The sequence below is a fragment of the Lupinus angustifolius genome, unplaced genomic scaffold (assembly GCF_001865875.1).
Source record: "Lupinus angustifolius cultivar Tanjil unplaced genomic scaffold, LupAngTanjil_v1.0 Scaffold_48_99, whole genome shotgun sequence".
In the NCBI taxonomy this organism is placed as follows: Eukaryota; Viridiplantae; Streptophyta; class Magnoliopsida; order Fabales; family Fabaceae; genus Lupinus; species Lupinus angustifolius.
The window spans coordinates 31,777-37,944 of record NW_017728884.1 but is presented as its reverse complement, the minus strand read 5'-3'; positions in this window follow the sequence as shown (position 1 = coordinate 37,944).

The window sequence follows — 6,168 nt, the reverse complement described above, 5'->3', positions numbered from 1 at the left end:
AATAATACACTCTCCAGTATTAGAATATGTGGAGGAAATATTTTTATAAGTTTTTTAATTTATTTAATTAAGAATATTTGTATCCTTAAGTTGTCTTGGATACCACATATCATAATCTTGATTCAGTACTAGAGAGGTGTCCAATGTCTCACTCTCTCATCATAGACATTCGACAAAGTTTTACAATGATTATGGACTATCTAACAAAACCTTTACTTTTCATCTAAGTTTAAGACCAATGTATAGCATCAAATACTCTTAGGTAGGTTTGTATGTTTGTTCTTATACATGATGAACCTCGTTAAAACTTATTAACAACACATTTTGAAAGTATGGCAATGTAATGAAATTTTGTTACATTTGATATTATTAGAGTCGATTGTCGACCAGGGAGCGTCAAATTACTGGAGAGTTTCATTGTTCGGGGTATGTGAAGAGCGAAGAGGCACAAGTGATATATCATGTCTTGAACCAAACCTTAAAGGCAATATTTTCATGAATGTTTTCCACTTATAAATTCTTTCACTCATACTCTCATATTCACTGTGAGATTTCATACTTAAATAAACCTAACAATAAGCATTAGACAATTTAAGTTTAGTTAGTTTATTTGTTTGAAACTAAAGAAATATAAGTAGAGAAGAGAGTTACACAAGAAGAGGATAACACATCCTCTCGAAAACCCATGTGCAGAACACCAAAACGATGCTAAAAGAGTGACCCTATCCTAAACAAATCTAGAGATGAAAGGAAGAAATAGAAAAACGACTACTAATGTTTTATAAAAAAACCTCGCTAGCAATTGAATCAGAACTAAGCATCAACTCCTTTTTCATATGCACTCATCTATATTAACAAATACTGCATGTCTATCAAAGAAACACAACTAAAATCCCCATGTGAAGAACACGAAAATGATGCTAAAAAAATGAACATATCCTAGACAAACCTAGACACAAAAAGGATTAATTGAAAAAGACAATATTTTATACAAAAACATTGTCAGCAACTGAATCAGGATGAAGCATCAAATCCATGTTTCATACGCACTCATCTATAATAAAATACATGATAAAGGTGACGTAATGCAGCTAAATATTATGAAACTCAAATTGTCCTCATCAAAACACATAGTGGGTAAGCTTTCCAAAGTGCTCCTCTTGACATGCGCACTTTCAATTTGAGATAATGTAGTCTATTTATGGGAATATCACATTTTCTTAACAAATAGAAAGGGCACATCTCAAATTACATTTCTTCCGTATATTCATCATTCACCATATCATTAGATAAAAAACAGTAGTTTAGTGCACAAGATTTTTATTTAATGGAGTTCAAACGAATAAGATGTTTTTAGAATCTCAATTTATGACATCTAAGATAGAAGACAAGGAATCTACTATTGCACCAAGGTGATCTCCTCTCCAATAATACACTCTCCAGTATTAGAATATGTGGAGGAAATATTTTTATAAGTTTTTTAATTTATTTAATTAAGAATATTTGTATCCTTAAGTTGTCTTGGATACCACATATCATAATCTTGATTCAGTACTAGAGAGGTGTCCAATGTCTCACTCTCTCATCATAGACATTCGACAAAGTTTTACAATGATTATGGACTATCTAACAAAACCTTTACTTTTCATCTAAGTTTAAGACCAATGTATAGCATCAAATACTCTTAGGTAGGTTTGTATGTTTGTTCTTATACATGATGAACCTCGTTAAAACTTATTAACAACACATTTTGAAAGTATGGCAATGTAATGAAATTTTGTTACATTTGATATTATTAGAGTCGATTGTCGACCAGGGAGCGTCAAATTACTGGAGAGTTTCATTGTTCGGGGTATGTGAAGAGCGAAGAGGCACAAGTGATATATCATGTCTTGAACCAAACCTTAAAGGCAATATTTTCATGAATGTTTTCCACTTATAAATTCTTTCACTCATACTCTCATATTCACTGTGAGATTTCATACTTAAATAAACCTAACAATAAGCATTAGACAATTTAAGTTTAGTTAGTTTATTTGTTTGAAACTAAAGAAATATAAGTAGAGAAGAGAGTTACACAAGAAGAGGATAACACATCCTCTCGAAAACCCATGTGCAGAACACCAAAACGATGCTAAAAGAGTGACCCTATCCTAAACAAATCTAGAGATGAAAGGAAGAAATAGAAAAACGACTACTAATGTTTTATAAAAAAACCTCGCTAGCAATTGAATCAGAACTAAGCATCAACTCCTTTTTCATATGCACTCATCTATATTAACAAATACTGCATGTCTATCAAAGAAACACAACTAAAATCCCCATGTGAAGAACACGAAAATGATGCTAAAAAAATGAACATATCCTAGACAAACCTAGACACAAAAAGGATTAATTGAAAAAGACAATATTTTATACAAAAACATTGTCAGCAACTGAATCAGGATGAAGCATCAAATCCATGTTTCATACGCACTCATCTATAATAAAATACATGATAAAGGTGACGTAATGCAGCTAAATATGTTGAAATATATTGTTGGGTTAGTTTTAGCCCAAGTTATTAGTTTCTAAGAGTAATAGAGGCTAGTTAGGTTAGTTAGTTTTTTTTCTTACTTTTATAAAAGGCTTTCATTGAAACTCATTTTCAATCAATTCAATAATCATTCAATGAATGATTTTCTCATTCTTTCTTTCTTGCTCTATCAAGATTCATGCATGACTTTACCATTTTAACATGATATCAGAACATAATTATTTTTTGATAGCTTCCGCTTATACTTCTTTCTTTCCAAGATTCAACAAAGAATCATCATTCTCATGTATGGCACTTTATGATGCTTGGTCTTGATGCTGCTGGAAAAAAGAACTACAATCTCTCTATTTTTGTTGTTTTTCTCTTCATTCCTCTTTGGGATCTTCATGTAAACTGAAGATGTTAAAGTAAAATGTGTCCATGAAGTTGATAATGATTGTGCTCTAAATGCTCTAAAAGAAGCATGTGTTGATGTTGATTATTCTCGTGGACCAGAATGCCATCTTCATTTGCTAAAGTGGGTAATTATGTCATGGCATTGGCATCTTTTCTAGCACCTTGTGAAGCATTACTAAAGATTCTTCCATTTTATAATCTTCTTTCTCCATCTTGTGTATCTGTCTTGGGTCTTGATATTGTCAAAGCAACCAAGAACAACATCAAGAAACACATAATTCTATTCCTGCAGATTTATAACATGCTTGGATGCACTTCACCCATGGTCTGGCCAAAATTAAACCCAAGAACACCATAGAGAGAATGCACCTCATTTGGACATTGCAAGTCCATTTGAAGGTAGATACAGTTCAAGATTGCAAGGTGTGTTAGAAGCATGAAATATTTTTGATGGTTTGGATGCAAAATTGTCTAAGTCTGCAATGAAATATTCAGAGAGTGTATTCTGATTTAGGCTTCAGCAGTACAATGAAGATTAAAGAATCTAAGAAGGAGAGACATATTGTATCTTGGACTCAAAAGAAAGATTCCTTACCTACATTTCATTCATACCCTATTCTTTACTCTTCTCTCACACATCAATATAGTGTGTTTTTATATCATTGAAGTTGCATATTAGGATCGAGATTTTGATCCATTTTTCTCTCTTTCATCATCAATGGTTTGTTCGCTTCTGTCCTTGGCGGTTAAGCTTAGATATAACTTCTGTCATTGATGGTTAAGCATTGGATGCTTAGCTTCTGTCCAAGATGGTTAAGAAAAGATATAACTTCTGTCATGGATGGTTAAGCGTTTGATGATATAGCTTCTGTCATGGGTGGTTAAGCGTGTTATTGCTTCAAATCAATTTCAAGCTGAGAGTTCAGAATTTTCACTCTCTAGCTTGAGGGGGCTGTTGAAATATATTGTTGGGTTAGTTTTAGCCCAAGTTATTAGTTTCTAAGAGTAATAGAGGTTAGTTAGATTAGTTAGTTTTCCTTCTTCCTTTTATAAAAAGCTTTTATTGTAACTCATTTCAACTCATTTTCAATCAATTCAATAATCATTCAATGAATGATTTTCTCATTCTTTCTTTCTTACTTTATCAAGATTCATGCATGGCTCTATCATTGTAACAAAATATGAATCCACATATCACCTCTATATGTGGAATTTCATGCAAAGGTCAGTTAGCAAAATAAGCATATAATAACCTCAAAACTGCATGCATGCAATTAGAAAAAAGCATGGAACAACCTCAAGATTAAAAACAACCAATCAGCTTATAAAATAAATTCAACCATAGAGTCTTCTATAAGCACAAATTTATTTTAATGTCATGTGTGCAATCTAGTGATATATCACTACAACATGTGGTCCTTGTCGCTCAAGCTCAAGAATTACAGGTTCTAGCCTGCATTATTGATCAAATTGAAGTTATTTATATCGAATTAGTTGAAGCCAAGAGATAAATAATGTCAAAAGGACAATTATTAACCATTGAATAACATCCAAGTAAGACTTTCCGCCAGGATAACGATACCTAAACTTGTCCTTCGTGCCAGATGTGTAATAAGAAAATAGGAGGGAAATAACCATAAGCATTTAAACAACACTCTGCCCGACTCACAAAGTTCTACCATAGTTAAAATCAAGATTCTACATAGGATTGGAAGGAGAATCAAAGATCGTAAACATATGATCGTAACACGAGTCATAAGATCATACTTATCAATATATACACATAGATTTACACACACGTATATAATATTCTAAATAAATAAATAGTATCAGCATAGAGAATTTATTCAATATTATTTTTCTTCTAGATAATTATATGTTTCACTATAGTTAATATGGTTCATTAAATAGTTTAGAGATTAGATACTTTTATATTAAAAGAATATACTTATAAAAGAAATAAAAAAGAATGAGATACTTATAAACAAACATATCACCTTAATGTACCAAACAAACAAGTCTCGTTATTGTACCAAAAATTTATAGGAATTCTTATTGTACCAAAAAAGCAAGCCTCCTTATTGTACCAAAAAAACAACTTTATTAGATACAATTCTCTTTATTATACAAAAAAGAGATATCCTTATTGTACAAAAAAAGATCTCCTTACAAACAAATATAAATGGGCCCTACCCAATCCACTATCCTAAATAAATTGATCAAACCCTAATAGTAGCAGTCTCGTTCATTTTAACATAACAAAAAGCATATAAAGTAAACAAAACGAAGCAAATGCAGAAAAATGGAGATAGAGAGAGAGAACAAAGAGAGAGAGAAAGGAAAACTCGATCGGTAGAGAAGATGAGAAAATAGAGGAGAAAGGAAGCAGAAGACTCGTCGATTTCAACGATCCTAAGCTCCAACACGACGATTTCACCGATTCTACAAAGGTTGAGCACAGGCTGAGATCGGGCACGGACTAGCTCTTAAGGATCGTGATATTAACAACCATGCTACCAAGTGCTTCATTTTGTCATATATATATTATATACCATCACACACTCCATCATGTATCTCATCAAATGCACGCCTTTCTATCTAACAAACATATTGATACTGTAGGAACACCAGAATATGTAATTTTGACAACCTAATTCTGGACATAAATAACATGAATGCATGCATCTACACGCTTAAGAATCATACTTACCTTGGGGAATTCAACAATTGAATGTGATATAGAGATTTTTTGCCATGTGTTGTAATCTCATTCATTATTGGAGAGGATCCTCGTATGTAAAATTGTGGGCTATAGTGTACTAGTCAATATCTAGAGCACCAGTTAAAAACTGTTGAGTAATGTGCTAGTGAATATTAATTATTGTTAGTGAAAAGTCATTAAGTTCATTGTTAGACAAAAAAATATATGTTCCAATGATATGAGTTTTATATAATATTACTGTACTCATTATTCATTTTTAATCATCATTGATTTTTATAAATAATATTATAAATAGATAATATACTGACTGTATATAAATCTTTATACTAGTGATATATAAATATTACATTATTATTATTATTATTATTATTATTATTATTTTTATTATTATTATTGATCTTAGCGGAAACATTCACCCCCTAGTGGAGTGATTAAGTGCGAATCTTCTAGTGATTTTTTTTGTTAATTATAACAATCACTCTCCACCATATAAATAAGTGTATTACATACATAA